The sequence below is a fragment of the Bubalus kerabau genome, chromosome 5 (assembly GCF_029407905.1).
Source record: "Bubalus kerabau isolate K-KA32 ecotype Philippines breed swamp buffalo chromosome 5, PCC_UOA_SB_1v2, whole genome shotgun sequence".
NCBI classification, from domain to species: domain Eukaryota; kingdom Metazoa; phylum Chordata; class Mammalia; order Artiodactyla; family Bovidae; genus Bubalus; species Bubalus kerabau.
The window spans coordinates 12243947-12261868 of record NC_073628.1 but is presented as its reverse complement, the minus strand read 5'-3'; the positions used below and the strand labels follow the sequence as shown (position 1 = coordinate 12261868).

Genomic DNA, 17922 nt, shown 5'->3' with positions numbered 1-17922 from the left:
GGGAAAACAAGTTTTCTGGTTGACCAATCTTTACCAGAAAAGGGTCATAAAATGTCAACAGGCCTCCAGGCCAGAAGATAATGTACATAACATAAGACCCTTGTAAATGGAAAGGTATGTAGAAAACAGCCTGGTTTCGATAAAGGTCAAAACTGATGGAATGTTGAGCTGACTCTGCATGACTCTGATCTTTCACTTTTGGAAATGTGTAACTCAGGGTATAAAAGTTCCTTTTGAAAATAAAGCTGCAGATCCCACTTCACCTAAGCTTGGTCTCCCCATGTCATCTTTCACTGACACCGTTCATCCTGAGGGTATCCCTGGACTCTGCTGAGGCTGGACCCTGACAATTCATTGCTGTCCTCATTGGAGAGGAAATTGCTAGGAGGATAAGTTGTCAAATGGCAAAGTGAAGACTTCAGGGACAGCCCAGGGACATACAACTGGCTTTAGGTAGTGAGTCTAATGGCAGATACCAGGGGAAGTCTATGATGCCAGTCTGCATCAAAGATTTAGGGCAGAGTAGTACTTCAATTGTATGGTTTCAGTATTGGAAGAAATGTCATATGCATCCACAAGATATTTTATATCATCCAAAAAATGTACAAGGAAATAATGTGTTCTGGGTTCTGGGTTAAAGGCTTCAAAGTCAAAGTTGATCAAGACAAAAGTAGTTTTTATCTTAAGATAGCTAGCAGTGTAGTTCTCACAAACTCATGGCCCCAGGAGGCCCTGGGCAACACAGAACCCTCCAAGCACAGCACTGGGAGCAGCCTTTCCTACACTTCAACCATGCTGGAAAGCAGGACAGTTGGCCATGTTTGCAAGAGCAGTCAGAAGTTGCATATTTATGTACAATGTACTGATTTTAATATTAGCAACTAATTTTTTTTTCCAACCGGGGGGGGGGGGGCGGGGCGTGGGGAACAGTGGGAATGAAATCTCCACAGCGATGTGCTTGAATCAGCCTTCAGTCTCTGCAGATTTTTATTTCTTGCCTAGAGTTGGGAGTGCAGTGGGGACAGAGAGGAATTTAATTCATGTTGGTTGATTTACAAAGAGACTGAATGCATAATGAACATGTGTGTTTCCTTTCTATTTATAAAGAAATATCACCGGGACATACAAACCAACGAGTTTAACTGCTGAAGATAGATATATTTCTGATATAATTTCCTCATAGTGTCTATGCTGTGAAAAATTTTGTCTGCCAAATCAAACATACAAAAAAGACAATTTTAAAATGTCTTCCCAATCAAAGAAGACAAAACAACAGTGGCAATCAAGTAAAGACAATCTTATTTAATGACTCATCCAGAACTCCCAGGGCTTATTCCTGCATGAGATCTATCAATGACTGCCCCTTGAATACAACAGGAGCCTCTCCTAGTCACTGTGTAGATGGGGCACTGTGTCATGACACTCATTTTTGCACATTGTTTAAATTCTGGTGGTTAAATCCCAAAAGGGGGAATATGACGTCACTGACAAATGACACACACATATGCCCTTTGAACTATGGTGTAGGAGAAGACTCTTGAGAGTCCCTTGGAATGCAAGGAGATCAAACCAGTCCATCCTAAACAAATCATTCCTGAATATTCACTGGAAAAATTGATGCTGAAGTTCAAGCTCCAATTATTTGCCCACCTAATGTGAAGAATTGACTCATTGGAAAAGACCCTGATATTAGGAAAGATTGAAGGCAGGAAGAGAAGGGGAAGACAGAATGAGATGGTTGGGTGGCATCACCAAGTCGATAGACATGAGCTTGAGTAAGCTCCGGGAATTGGTTATGGATAGGGAAGCCTGGCATGCTGCAGTTCATGGCGCTGCAAAGAGACCGACATGACTGAAGGACTGAACTGAACTCAACAAATTGAGAACAAAGACTGATAAATCGAATTGCATCAAGTACCGGTGACTAGCTGCCCATAACAACACATTACTTAAGTGGCTTTAAAATTCAGAATTATGACTACATTCAGAGTGGAATATCTTCTAAGGAAAAACAAAAATACTGCCCATCCAAAACAAAACCAAAAAAAAAAAATCAAAAGAAATACAGGAAAGAAATCTGAAACTATATTCAACAACTTATTATTCATCATATTGCTTCTGTTATTTTGACAGAATCATATATATGTTAACAGGTAAAAGCAACACAAGAATTAAAACTAATGTTCTGATGTAAGCCTTTCAGTGGCTAGAAAAAGAGGTTCACTCATAACATAAAGAACTTTAATTAAAACCCTGCTGTCTTAAACCTTAAACTGAAAGCATAAGTTTGTACCAACTAATTATATTCCTTTTAATTTAATTTTTTAAGGAAAATGTGTCCTTCCTTCTCTGACCAATGTAAAGCCTACAAGCAACAACAACTTGATAACAGTGACTATTCTGAGGTCTAACATCTAGCTTCTAAATACATTTCCCATCAGACGATGCATGGATTCTTAAAGAGATGGCTGATTTCAGGACTGGGTAAAGAAATGCACAAAGTAATCTTGGGAATCGTGAAGGATCAGAAAGCTAAGGGACTTCAAAGACCAATGGGGAATGGACAGAAAGTTTAGGTCTCCAAATGAAAAGCCAAACATCTACCAGTTTGTTGGGCAGAATGATGTTTCTGCTTCTCAACACACTGTTTATGTTTCTCATAGCTTTCCTGCCAAGAAGAAAATGCCTTCTGATTTCATGGCTGCAGTCACCATCCACAGTGGTTTTAGAGGCTAAGATGAAGAAATCTGTCACTGCTTCCACCCTTTCTCCTTCTATTTGCCATGAAGGATGGGGCTGGATCCCATGATCTTAGTTTTTTAATATTTAATTTTAAGCTGGCCAAATGTGTCCAAATGTTAACAGGCAACATCTAATTTGTCACTGTGATAGATTGCTAGGGCACCAACTCACCATTCTGAGCATTGAGAAAGGAAAATAATCATCAATATTTATGCTATTTTTGTTTCTATTAAGCATAGGTTATGTAACTACAAATAGTTCCAGGAAAACAAGCTAGACTGCCCCTTCTTGGGTTGATGAGAGAGTGATGAGGAGCAGCTATAATATAGAGGAAACCTTACTCATTGTCCTGCAGTTCACCTCCTGCTGTGGAGGTCTGTTTCGTAATAGACCAAGGACTGGTACTGGTCCTGACCAACTGTGCAGGTATTGTGAACTCCTGCTCTAAACCCAGTAGTGGAACATTCTGTAAGACAAACCACCCTGCTTCCTCCCAGTTTCTGAACAAATGAATGGCATTAAAATTGTGAGAGGAACAGTTATTTCATCTTAAACGAGAACAACCAAGTGCAACATATGAGTACATTCTTTCAATAAACTGTGAAAAGACATCTACTTTTTGAGAATCAGGAAAATTTGCAAATGGGCTGCATATTAAATGTTAATTTGGGGGGAACAAACAGCATTTTTTTTAACATCCCATTATTTTACACCAAATACTCATTATGTACATTTTGTGAATTGTTCATCTCGTCCCTAAAATACTTCAGGAAAAATGAATAAGAAGTAAAAGAGAGAATGAAATGAGTGTCTGTCTTGATTTAAAAACAGATCTTCATAGCTGCTGTGGATTGAATTGTATCCACCCTTGACTCCCAATGTGATGGTATTAGGAAGTTGGGCCTTTGGGAGGTACCCAGGTTGACATGGGGTTTTGATGGTGGCCCCTCATGATGGGATTAGCCTCTCCCTATTTTTCTCTCTTATTCTCCCTCTTCTTGTTCCCTTCAACCACCACATGTGAGAAGACAGCAAGAAGAGAAAGACTGATTCAAGTCAAGAACGTCTTCACCGGGATATCAATTGGCCATCATTGATGTTGCATAGTCTCCAGTCTATGACAACCTGTGGGACTAAGAGGTTAGTTTTATAGTTACTGATGCCAAATGATAAAATATAGGGTTTATGATACTCTTCTTTATTATATTTGTTATGTTTGAAATTATTTTGTAGTAAGAAGTTTATAAAAAGTCTATTTTTAAAATTTCTGTCTTAGAGATACCATGAGGAGCCCAAGATAGCAGATTCAGGCAGGTCCCCAATGACTGAGTGGTTGGAGGACAACATGTTCCTTACTCCAACTCATCTCTTGTCATCTGAACACCGTCCCACACACCTGACAACTTTACTGCCCCCCACCATCTGCATTTCCATTACCCTGCTTAGCCGAGACATCTAGCTGGAGATGTTAATGATTCAGGACAGGGTCTGGAAGCAGAAGGAATGCAGACATTTTTAGAAAGAATGAACTTGGCAGACCCGTCTTGGTTTTCCCTTCTTTAGCTCCATCTGCATGTGAAGGGTTGGGCCTGGATAGAGAGGAAGCTACAAGTGGGACTGCATGGATATTTGCAAGAGAAGGGAGGAGGAATTCAGAACCCAATAACCAGGAGGTGGGCAGCTTTCACAGGACCCAGGAGGGAAGGAAGAAGCACTGGGAAAAGAATAGCACCTACCTGAGGGCCACACCTACCTGAGTCTTCTGGTTAAACTTGGAGATCACATCCTTCCTGCTGGAATTCCTGCTCCAGATGTGGAGGGGAGAGAGCTGCACTCATTCCTACTGAGTTACAGGGAGAGGGACTACATCCCCCAGAGCCCATTGATTCCACTCTAACTGTGGGTATCATCCCAAGCCAAAGAGCAAATGGCAGGTCATCCAAAAGATGACCTACTTTAATGGTATTTAAAATACTACAAAATTTGTCTAAGAGTCCTGGCATATATAGTTATCTGAGTTTTTTAGCAGAGATGATTCATCAGCCTAATTTGGGTTTCTGCTGAGGAATCTACAAACTTCCCCATGGGTAACATCTGACTTTTAATTACCTGACTTCATCGCACAGAATCCAAATGATGGTAATTTTGAGGGGGCAAGACCTCTAAGGTCCTCGGTGTCACAGCAGTTGTGTGGCAGGTGGTCTACCACTCCCAGTTCTCAGCCCAGGACCCATGAACATCACCAGACAGTTACAGCTCCCTGGCCACCAGAGGCAACCTCAGCATCCTCAGCAACATGCACCTCTGAGCCTCTTGTCCACTGATTGGCACTGAGCATCAGTCTGGAACAAGTATTCTGGAGCAAGTCCAGTCTCCGTCATCCAAGAGGTGGGAAACTGAACCCTGGGTGGTATGACTCATTCTAAAGCTGCAGGTAAGTTAGTGAATACTTGGGACCCAGAAACTCTGGTTCTCAGACCAGGAGACTTCCAGAAAGGGAAAAATGAGAGAAAACTCCATTGCATCCACTGATGGGCAGTTCTCAGATATCTGCAGGCACCAGAGTGGAAGTTCCTTTTCCATTGCCCCTCAACTCTGGTTCCAATTTTATCAGCAGACCTGCCTCCATGTAGCAGCAGGAAAGCAATATTCAGGGCAGTTTCTTTTGGATTCCAGGCACAGTGGGGGAGCCCCAGCTGTAGTGACCACAGGAGGCAGTCCTGATGTGGTGACTGACTCACTCGCAACTCAGAATCCCCGGAGCTCCCACTCCTCATTCAGACAACACAGACCTTTGGGTGACTGGATAACATAAACCTGCATTAAGAGTGAGAAGGATTCTCTTCTCAGCCTTTGGGCATCTTAGATATGTGTCTTATGTTTCCTCAGGGAACCCCTGGCTGAGGGAGGCTAAGGTCTGAGACTAGCCTGGATGCAGGGGAATGTGTTTCCTCTTTGATGCTCCAAATAGACCTTGGAGATTCAAAAGCCTTGAAAGAATTACAGTCACCCTTATATTTTGTAGGGACTTTGGTTTATGAATCTGGTTGGAGAAAAAGGACACAAACTCAGGACAAGGCTGGACATCTCTGGGTCCCAGATGATTGTGAGTTGAGTTCCATCCACCAGGCTTCACAGTCAGGTGCTGATGTAATTCACAAGCCACCTTTGAGGAAGCAAAAGAGGAAAGAGTTTTTGGGCAGAGAGTAGTATGCTCAAAGGGCCATAGGATTCACACAGGGCAAGATGAAACAAGAGTCATTACTTGTTTCTTTGCTCTATCAGTTCCTTGGCATTTCTACTCCTGAGAACAATACATGGAGATAGTCAGAGGCATTGGTGGTGCCCCTGGAACCTGATGCTCCTGGTGATAACCAGTTTGTGGACACGTCACTGAGGCCAAAGCATATTCAGCACCATGATAGACCCAGATTCTCCCTTCTTGGGAAGGCTGAAACGCCTCATTTCTGCTAACTCACAACTGAAGCATGGGATGAGTTCATGGTGGTTGACCTGTAGGCCAAGTTCCAAGCATGGAATAAAGGTTGACTGTGGAAGGGTAGCCATTCCTTAAACTTGGTTACCTTGGTCCTTAGCAGGGGCTACTTCCCATATCTAGAATGTTTTTCTCCCAGGATTTTGCATGGCCAGGTCCTTCACAACATTTAGCATTATCTCAAATGAATCTCTCTCAGGCTTGCTTTCCCTGGCCACTGCACTCTCACAAAAACAGACCGTGATCCAACAAGTGCCTAGACACCCCCTCCATCAAAACAGTAATTATAGTTACCAATGTGGAAAGGTGGAAGAGGGATAAATTGAGAGTTTGAGATTAATATATGTATACTACTTTATTTAACAGATAATCAACAAAGACCTACTGTACAGCACAGGAATTCTGCTCAGTAGTCTGTAATATCCTGTATGGGAAAAGAATCTAGGAAAGAATGGATACATGTCTATGTATAAGGGAATTAATTTATCATATAATTAACATTAATATAATGCTGTAAATAAACTATACTCCTATATAGATCAAAAGTTTTTTTTTTTTTTAAATGTTTACATGTAGAGACCAATGGAGTTCCTTAGACTTGCAGGATTTCAGATATGATGCTGGATATGGCAGAATGGGTGCAGAAATCTAGACATTTTCTGAGGTTACAGTTTCCTGAGCTTTGCTGTCTTTTGCTTCTAGTGTCACCTTTGATTTGTCTTTGGAGGATCTAATACAAGGGCTTGGAGACACCAGCTGGGTGTTAGTTGAAGGATGGGAGGGAGGCGCTAGTGGGAAAGTGAAATCCCAGCTCCCTAGCCTGCATTGCGGAAAAGGCAATGGCACCCCACTCCAGTACTCCTACATGGAAAATCCCGTGGATGGAGGAGCCTGGTAGGCTGCAGTCCATGGGGTCGCTAAGAGTCAGACATGACTGAGTGACTTCACTTTCACTTTTCACTGTCATGCATTGGAGAAGGAAATGGCAACCCGCTCCAGTGTTCTTGCCTGGAGAATCCCAGGGACTGGGGAGCCTGATGGGCTGCTGTCTATGGGGTCGCACAGAGTCGGACACGACTGAAGTGACTTAGCAGCAGCAGCAGCAGCAGCCTGCGTTGGGGCACGTTTGAGGCAAAACTTACATCCCAATTTCCCTATGAAAACAGGCTGTAGCTTCCCTCTCGATGACTTGCATGATATCAGACCCAGATTAGTTTCATCCTTTTTCATGTCCTGCTTCCCATGAGACCTCACTGGTTTCTCTGGGAGAATATTTTAATATAAATTTATTTATTTTAATTGGAGGAATTTTTTAAAAAACATTTTCGCTTAACTAAGTTTTCATTGCTGCTCAAGACTTCTCTATTATCAGCGAGCAGGGGCTACTCTGTAATTGCAGTGCACTGTCTTTTCAGTCCTGTGCTTCTCTTGATGTAAACCACAGGCTCTAGGCACTCAGGCTCAGTAGTTGTGGCCCACTGGCTTAGTTGCCCTGGGGCATTTACAATCTTCCCAAACCAGGACTCAAATGCATATCTTAAGCACTGGATCAAAAGGGAAAATACTCTGGAAGGAATTTGGAATAAGTCACTTTTACATGAAACTTGGTACCATGGCCTATTTATGAGGAGAAACATAGAGGATTGTCCCTGCTTCAAGCAACCTCCTGAGATCAGGACTGATTGAGGTTGCCCTCCCAAGGGTTCCTACAGGATCTTGAAGCTCTCCTGCCATGTGGCTTCATTCTTGCTTGAGTTTCCGAATCCCACACTAGACCACAGCTTCCAGAGGGCAGGGCTGTCACTTGATTCACTTCTAAGTATACGTTAGTAGATATTGTCTCATTCAGACCCTAATGTCAAGAAAATGCTAACACAAAGATCAGCTATTCTGAGTGTTAGGTTACAGGTTCAACAACGACTGCAATCAATCCCTAAATAACATTGTCTTAAATACAATACAATTTCAATTCTCTTTCATATAATCTTAGTGCAGGTCTCTCCACAGAGATGAGGGCCCACTTCTTTCTTGTCACATCTTCTACCTGTGCTAATTACCTCTGGTCTAACATGGCTGTTCCAGGCTCCTCTCATTACATGTGCATTCCAGCTAGAGGGACAGAAAATAATACTTCCATTTGGAACTAACATATCACCTCTACTCAAATTCTACTGGCTGAAGAATCTTCCATGTTCATGGCAAACCTGGGGGTGGTGGGCACACAGAAGGGCAGGGGAACGTGATCCTACTGAAGAACATTCATGATGAGTAGCAAGGGCCACCAACCTTCATTCATGTCCCTATAATTCATTGTTCTTTGGTCCTCCCCACACAGCTCTTGGTCTGTTTTGTCCTGCAGATATGGATATAGATGAGGTTATGAGAGGAGATGGCCCAGGCTGTACAAATATGGAGAAAACAAGAAAGGAAAGAAGATAAGAAAGTATAAAAATGAGATCTAATCTTACTGCATTATGGTCAGAAAAGATGCTTGGAATGATTTCAATTTTTTTGAATTTACCAAGGCTAGATTTATGGCCCAGGATGTGATCTATCCTGGAGAAGGTTCCGTGAGCCCTTGAGAAAAAGGTGAAATTCATTGTTTTGGGGTGAAACGTCCTATAGATATCAATTAGGTCTAACTGGTCTACTGTATCATTTAAAGTCTGTTTCTTTGTTAATTTTCTGTTTAGTTGATCTATCCATAGGTGTGAGTGGGGTATTAAAGTTTCCCACTATTATTGTGGGACAGCAAAAGTGACACAGATGTATAGAACAGTCTTTTGGACTCTGTTGGAGAAGGAGAGAGTGGGATGATTTGGGAGAATGGCATTGAAACATGTATAATATCATATAAGAAACGAATCGCCAGTCTAGATTCAATGCAGGATTCAGGATGCTTGGGGCTGGTGCACTGGGATGACCCAGAGAGATGGTATGGGGAGGGAGGTGTGAGGGGGGTTCAGGATTGGGAACACATGTACACCCATGGTGGATTCATGTTGATGTATGGCAAAACCAATAAAGTATTGTAACGTAAAATAAAAATAATAATAATAAAATAAATAAAAATTAAAAAAGAAATTATAAAAATGCAAAATCTAAAGGAAAGTATGGTTAAAATAATAATTTTGCATTTATACAATTTAGGTATAATGGTTGATGAATCAATTTATAAAATAAAAATTATAAAAATGTAAAATATAAATAGATTCACTAAACCCAACAAAATAATAAGGCTGTATTGTATTAAACACAGAGTAGTATCAGGATTAAGTTTGGATGCACATTGCAAAAAACTAAAACAACTATAACTTTAGAAAGATAAACTTGATTTTTCTCTCCCACTGGAACAAAGCTGGAGGTGGGCCAGCCAGAGCTTGGGTGCTATCCACCTCCAAGGTTACATGAATGTCTAATACAACTGCAGGAGTTCCAGCCATCGAAACTAAAATCCAGACAACAGTTAGGAAGTAGGTGGGGGAAGGAAGAGTCCCATCTCTCAGCTAAATCAGCTCCTTGAAAGCAGGTTTCCAAGAAATCCCTCTTACTGATCTGCTTGCATCTCTAAGTTACCTGTCATGACTAAGAGCACGTGTGGGCAGGAAATGCAGTCCCGTAGCTACTGGGCTCATGGCTATATAACAAACTATTTTCAGTTTTGAAAGAGAAGCAGATAATAGATCATTTTGTAGGTAGCCTGCTCTGTCTGCTTTAAAGAACAAATCTTTTCTGAATGGATTAGGCTGAACGGCTGGGCACAGTGTGGGAGCCAGGAGGAAGGAACAGTAATGAGAAACAGCTAGATGGACCTGAACTGTGCTCCAGAAAAATGGGGCAGACTGGTCAGTAGAGATCTTCTAAGGACTGAAGTGAGGATTATATGCACCACATGACCCAAGTTTTTTTGAAATCTGCTTTTCCAACCCAGGTCCCAAATTTCTGCCATTTCTTCAGCTTCAAAATACCTTGTCTTTATTACCTCACATTCTGACCTACCTGTCTCACCTTCCTTATTTCTGTTCACATCACTTCTCCATCTAGTCCACCAGCGTTGCAAGATCCAGTACTGAGGAGTTAGCAACACTTTCTAGAAGTGGGTAGAAACACAATGACTATTTCTACTTTAGTATATGTTTGTCTTTATCAAGGTCTTCTGAAGGACTGAGATGGATAGAATTATGGAGATCTCACGTTTGAGGCCTTTTAAAAAGCATTTCTTGCTACATTGGTCTGTTGGTGGTGATGCAGTCTCATAGTTGTTCTAAGTCTGAGAAAGTATTTCATCTTGTTTTTGATATGTATTTTTCTTGGGTATAGAATTAATTCTGAGTCGATTATATTTCTCTCAGCATTTTAAGATGTGGTGCCAATGTACTCTGGCTAACATTGTTTCATATGCCTAATCTGCTATCTTTCCTATTTTTTTGTTCTACTGTGTCTCTTTTTCCTTGTGGTTACATTTCCTTGGTTGATTGTTTTAAACAATGAATTGTCATATTTCTTGTCCTTGAATTAATTGAGCTTCTATGTTAATGGGTTTAAAGCCATCATATCTGGTAATTTTTTAGCCAATAATTATGAAGTTCTGTGCTCTAGTCTCCTTCTTTCACTTCCTATGGGATTCCATTTACATATATTTTACTATTCTTAACATTGTTTCAAATCTCTGTGATGCGCAATTAATTTTTTCCCACAGTCTTTCCATTCCTATTTTCCATGTCTGTATTTAACATACTCAGTTTTCTTCAGCTTCATAAATATAACGATTATTGATGTAGTAAGCATTTTAATGTCCTTCCCTGCTAATGATGTACTGTATATTTTAACTGTGTTTTTACTAATTGAGTTTTCCCTCATTATGGATATTTTCTTGCTTCTTTATACATCAGAAATGTTTTTCTTTTTAAATTTATGTATGTATCTTAAATAGAGGATAATTTCTTTACAATATTATGATGGACCTAGGACAAATATTTTCACAATTCATATGAAAATTTTAAATTGGATATTGGATATGGTAAATTTTACCCTTTGGATGCTGGATATTTTTTAATTTTTATAAATTATTCCTGGCACTGTTTGCAAATGCTGTTAATATCTTGGAAACAGTTTTATTTTTTGAAGGCTTGCTGTTCAGTTTTTTGTTTAGCTGATAAGAGACCAGCAATTAGCCCACGTTTACTATCCCCCACTAGTAAGGCAATATTGTCTTCCAGACCATACTGATGTCATGGGAAATATGAGTAATTTCCATGCTGGTGAGTGGGGACACCATTAGACTTGGCTCAATTTGAGACTCAAGGATTGTTCTCTGTAATACTGACCAGTACTATAAACTCTCTGCTGAAAACTGAAGGGGTATCACCTGCACACTCCCAGAGTTCTCTGTGTGTAGCTCTGTCCTGTGAACCCTAACTATCTAGAGTCTCAAATCTCTCTTCTTCAGGAGACAGTTTGTCTCTGCCTACATACTCCTTCCATGTATGTGTTGGAAACTGTTTCTAGATTTGGGGGCAATTGTAGAACTCACCTTGCTTGTTCCCTGCCTCAGAAATCCATACTCTGCTGCCTGACTTTTGATGTAAAAAACTGATCTTTCTTTTATCTCTTCTACTTTCAAGTTTTTTGGGACAAGAGGATAAATGTGTCCTTTGCTCCTCTATGTCTACCAAAATGGAGGCCCCCCTGCAATCAGAACTCACTGAATGCCTTGTGGATTCTAGGCACTGTGCATGGGTGCAAACTTGACTAGGGATATGTGTTGGGGCCTTGGGGAGCCCTGGTTTGAGGGAGAAACATGACAATTACAACTACCATTTGCTGTGGGGTATGTTCAGTTCAGTTCAGTCGCTCAGTCATGTCCGACTCTTTGCAACCCCATGGACTACAGCATGCCAGGCTTCCCTGTCCTTCACCAACTCCTGGAGCTTGCTCAAACTCATGTTCATCAAGTCGGTGATGCCATCCAGCCTTCTCATCCTCTATCGTCCTCTTCTCCTCCTGCCTTCAATCTTTCCCAGTAATATGGTCTTTTCTAATGAGTAAGTTCTTCACATCAGTTGGCCAAAGTATTGGAGCTTCAGCTTCATCATTGGTCTGTCCAATGAATAGTCAAGATTGATTTCCTTTAGCATTGACTTGTTGGATCTCCTTGTAGTCCAAGGGACTCTCAAGAGTCTTGTCCAACACCACAGTTCAAAACCATCCGTTCTTCATCACTCACCATTCTTTATGGTCCAAATCTCACATCCATGCATGACAATTGGAAACATCATAGCTTTGATTATATTGAACTTTTTCTGCAAAGTAATACCTCTGCTTTTAAAAATGCTGCTAGGTTTGTCATCGCTTTTCTTCAAGCAAGCAAGCAAGTTTTATTTCATGGCTGCAGTCATCGTCTGCAGTGATTTTGAGGCCCCCCAAAGTAAAGTCTCTCACTGTTTCCATTGTTCCCCCATCTATTTGCCATGAAGTGATGGGACGAAATGCCATGATCTTCATTTTCTGAATGTGGAGTTTAAGCCAAATGTTTCACTCTCCTCTTTCACTTTCATCAAGAGGCTCTTTAGTTTCTCTTCACGTTCTGACATGTGTCTTCTGCATATCTGTGGTTATTGATATTTCTCCCAGCAACTGTGATTCCAGCTTGTGCTTCAGCCAATTGGGCATTTTGCATGACTTACTCAGCATATAATTTAAATAAGCAGGATGACAATACACAGCCTTTACGTACTCCTTTCCTGATTTGGAGCCAATATGCTGCTCCAAGTTCAGTTCTAACTGTTGCTTCCTGACCTGCATACAGATTTCTCAGAAGGCAGGTAAGATGGTCTGGTATTCCCATCTCTGTAAGTTTTCCACAGTTTGTTGTGATCCACAGTCAAAGGCTTTTGCATGGTCAATAAAGCAGAAGTACGTATATTTCTGGAATTCTCTTGCTTTTTCGAAGATCCAACAGGTGATGGCAATTTGATCTGTGGTTCCTCTGCCTTTTCTAAATCCAGCTGGAACATATGGAATATCTCAGTTCATGTACTGTTGAAGACTTGCTTGGAGAAATTACTTTGGTAGCATGTAAGATGAGTGCAACTTTGTGGTAGTTGAACATTCTTTGAAATTGCTTCTCTTTAGGATTGCAATGAAAGTGACCTTTCCAATCCTGTGGCCACTGCTGAGTTTTCCAAATTTGCTACCATATTGAGTGCAGCACTTTAACAGCTTTATCTTTTAGGATTTGAAACAGCTCAACGGCAATTCCATCACCCCCACTAGTTTTGCACTTAGTTATGCTTCTTAAGTCTGTCTGGACTTCACATTTCAGGATGTCTAGCTCTAAGTGCGGAGAAGCCAATGGCACCCCGCTCCAGTACTCTTGCCTAGAAAATTCCATTGACGGAGGAGCCTGGAAAGTTGCAGTCCATGGGGTCGCTGAGGGTTGGACACAAGTGAGTGACTTCACTTTCACTTTTCACTTTCATGCATTGGAGAAGGAAATGGCAACCCACTCCAGTGCTCTTGCCTGGAGAATCCCAGGGATGGGGGAGCCTGCTGGGCTGCTGTCTATGGGGTCTCACAGAGATGGACACGACTGAAGTGACTTAGCAGCAGCAGCAGCTCTGAGTGAAACACCATCATGGTTATCTGGGTCATTAATATCTTTTTTGTATAGTTCTTCTATATATTCTTTCAACCTCTTCTTAATATATTCTGCTTCTTTTAGGTCCACACCATTTCTGTCTTGTATTTGGCCTATCTTTGCATGAAATGATCTTTCTCTACCTCTAATTTTCTTGAGTAGATCTCTGGTCTTTCCCATTCTATTGCTTTCCTCTATTTCTTTGCACTGATCAGGTAGGAAGGCTTTTTCAAAATCTCTTCTTGCTATTCTTTGGAACTCTGCATTCAGATGGGTATGTCTTTCTTTACCATTTGCCTTTGCTTCTCTTCTTTTCTAAGTTAGTTCTAAGGCATCCTCAGACAACCATTTTGCCTTTTTGCATTTCATTTTCTTGGAGATGGTCTTGATGAGGTATGTACAGATCAAAAAACAAAGATCACTGCATCCAGTCTCATTATTTCATGGCAAATACATGGAGAAACAATGAGAACAGTGACAGACTTTATTTTCCTGGGCTCAAATGTCACTGCAGATAGTGACGGCAGCTGGGGAAAAAAAGACGCTTGCTCCTTGGAAGAAAAGCTATGAAAAATCTTGACAGCATACTAAAAAGCAGAGACATTACTTTACCAGCAAAAGTCTGTATAGTCAAAGCCATGGTTTTTCCAGAAGTCATGAGAGGATGTGAGAGTTGGACCATAAAGAAAGCTGAGCACCAAAGAATTGATGATTTTGAACTGTGGTGTTGGACAAGATTCTTGAGAGTCCCTTGGACTGCAGTGGAGATCCAACCAGTCCATCCTAAAGGAAATCAGTCCTGAATATTGATTGGAAGGACCGATGCTGAGGCTGAACCTCCAGTGCTTTGGCCAGTTGATGGGTAGAACTGACTCATTATAAAAGACCCCGATGCTGGTAAAGATTAAAGGCAGGAGGCAAAGGGGAAGACAGAAGACCAAACTGTTTGATGGCATCACCAACTTGATGAACATGAGTTTGAGCAAGCTCTGGGAGTTAGTGATGGACAGGGAAGCCTGGTGTGCTGCACCCCATGATATAGCAAAGAGTTGGACATGACTGAGAGACTGAACTGAACTGATGTACAGAGGACAATCAGGGAGCAGGCAGAAGTCTTTAAGGAAGGAGGAAGGAACTATTCCTGGACAGCTGACAATGATCGGTCGACAAGCGGTTTCAAGCTGGAGAAACTGTAGGGAACCAATTCTATGCCAGGTGGAGAGAATGGTAAGAGAAAGGCAGGGCGGCAGTGCTGGGATTTCCCAGAGCAGTAGATCCCTATTCTACTAAAATTATCAATGCTCAATATCATTAGGTGTTTTGAAACATGAGTTTTGTTTTGGAAGTGGTAGAGCAATATTCAATGGAAGGACTGATGCTGAAGATGAAGCTCCAACACTTAGGCCATCTGATGTGAAGACCCAGCTCATTGGAAGAGACCCTGATGCTGGGAAAGATTGTGGGCAGAAGGAGAGGGAATAAAAGGATGAGATTGTGAGATGGCATCTCCGACTCAAAGACATGAGTTTGAGGAAACTCTGCAAAACAGTGAAAGACAGGGAAGCCTGCTTTGTTGCCGAACATGTAATCACAAAGAGTCAGACATGACTTAGCAACTGAACAATACCAATAAGGACATGGAGTCCACTGAGGGCTCTGGTCCTGGTTGAAGTGGAGAAAGACTTGGGTGGAAGCAGAGGCTTCCCATCCTCTGGTGCAGGTCCTTGAATCCAAGGCAAGGAGCACAAGATTTTGAATGTGTTACCAAATATTGTTTTCTAAAAACACAAAAACTGTTTTCTGCAGGAGAGAGAGCTTTGACTGAGTTTGTTCTCTAGATTTTACTGAGGGATTTGAAAGGGATTGGGGGCGGGCTGAGTCTGCAAAAACCAGGTGACCAGCTGCTGGAGGGCAAGGCTTGTGGTAGACATTCTGCACTAGGTGGAAAACGAATCCAGGAAAAGTGCCCCTTCTGCTGTGTACATGCCAATGTATCACATTATTTCAGCAGATCACTTCAATGTCATTTTGGGTCAAGCTAGAAATGGATGATGGGTGGTGTGATTTTGTCAATTCCTATGAGTAGTTAGATGACTAAATGTCTGGTTACTTCATTGCATGGTTGAAATCATTCTTGGGAAAGAAAATAGATCAAGTCTACATATGTTTTGTTGTTAAACAGCAAGCATAGTAAGATTTCTAAGGCAACTGCAGTTAATTTAAACATGAGGGGCCAAACGGGGAAAGTTTCATTTAACAGGCTGAGATTGGACTGTACAGGTTGCCATACTTGTTGCTATGACAAGAAGCCATCTCAGCTACTAGTTGACACGCTGGAGATGTGGGAAACAGAAAAGAGACCAAAAGCCTTACAACTCTCCTTGCAGTGTGATTTCAGGCTAAAAGTAGTTGACAAGGAAAGGCTGACTGGTAAGGATGAGGAAGGGAGTAATCTGAGCCAGTAATCATTAGCTCTTTTGGGAGCCCAGAAAACAGAAGCATTGTCTCATTCAGAGTTCTGTGTCATGTTTCAGAGATAGATGCCATTTGGCTTGAATCAGTATTTAGCCTTGGAAATGGCAGCCATAACCTCTAAACAGAAGATTTCCTTCTCCCCAGGTGGCAGAATAATTCATATTTGTTCCAGACTCAGGAACCCAGAAAGCCCTCTCAGGGCCACTTGTTCTCAGCAGGCACACATGCAATCTAGAAGGTGGAACTATCATCATGTTGCCCATTTTCCAGATGAGGAAACTGAGGTTCAGGGACTTGATCAAAGTCACACAGCTAAGCATGTGAAAAGCCAAGCACAAACCCAGGGTAACAGTCCTCAAATTGTGCGGTTTTGCTCCACACCCACTGGGAGTGGTGGGTGGTCATCTGGCACCAAACTTAGGCAGAAGCAAGCAGTATTCAGACTTAAATTGAGGTAATTGAGGAAAACCACTAGTCCATTAAGCTATGACCTAAATCAAATCCCTTATGAATTTATAGTGGAGATGAAAAATAGATTCAAGGGATTAGGTCTGGTAGGCTGAAGAACTATGGATGGAGAGGTTTGTAACATTGTACAGGAGGTGATCACCAAAACCATTCCCAGGAAAAATAAATGTGAGAAAAAAAGGGGTTGCCTGAGGATGCCTTAAAACAGCTGAGAAAATAAGAGAAGTGAAAGGCAAAGGAAAAAATGAAAGATATGCACAATGGAATGCAGAGTTCTGGAGAATAGCAAGGAAAGATAAGAAAGTCTTCATAAGTGAACACTGCAAGAATTAGAGGAAAATAATAGAATTCTAAAGAGTATAGATTGCTTCAGGAATATTGGAGCTACCAGAGGAACACTTCATAAAAGGATGGGCACAATAAAGGACAGAAAAGTCAAAGACCTAACACAAGCAGATGAGATTAAGAAAAGGTAGCAAGAATGCACAGAAGAACTGTACGAAAACCGTCATAATGACTGGGATAGTGATGATGCTTGGGTAAAGCACTCATCACTCATGTAAAGCCAGATATCCTGGAGTATGAAGTCAAGTGGGCCTTAGGAAGCATCACTACAAACAATGTTAGGAGAGGTGATGGAATTCCAGCTGAGCTGTTTAAAACAACCTAAAGAATGAGACTGTAAAAGTGCTGCATTCAATATGTCAGCAAATTTGGAATACTCAGCAGTGGCCACAGTGCTGGAAAAGGTCAGTTTTCATTCCAATCCAAAAGAAATGCAATTCCAAAGAATGTTCAAACTATCATGCAATTGTGCTCATCTCACTTGCTAGCAAGGTAATGTTCAAAATCCTTCAAGCTAAGCTTCAACAATACATGAACTGAAGACTTCCAGATGTACATACTGGTTTGAGGAACAAGAGATCAAATTGCCAACATCCATTGGATCATAGAGAAAGGGAATCCCAGAAAATATTTTCATATGCTTCACTGATTATGCTAAAGCCTTTCATTGTGTGGACCACAACAAACTGTGGAAATTCTTAAGGAAATGGGAGTACCAGATCACCTTACCTGTCTCCTGAAAAGCCTGTATGTAGCT

At 41.4% G+C, this 17922-nt stretch overlaps 1 long non-coding RNA gene across 2 annotated transcripts; it reads left to right on the top strand.

Annotated features, from left to right (window-relative positions):
* The first annotated feature begins 3751 nt into the window (after window positions 1-3751).
* LOC129653629 (uncharacterized) lies at window positions 3752-7343 on the top strand. Of its 2 annotated transcripts, XR_008715180.1 has the most exons (4): window positions 3752-3882; window positions 4869-5176; window positions 5768-5848; window positions 6605-7343. It is a non-coding gene; the product is annotated as an uncharacterized LOC129653629 (long non-coding RNA). The 2 variants fall into 2 exon arrangements; XR_008715179.1 differs by lacking the exon at window positions 5768-5848.
* Window positions 7344-17922: the final 10579 nt, after the last annotated feature.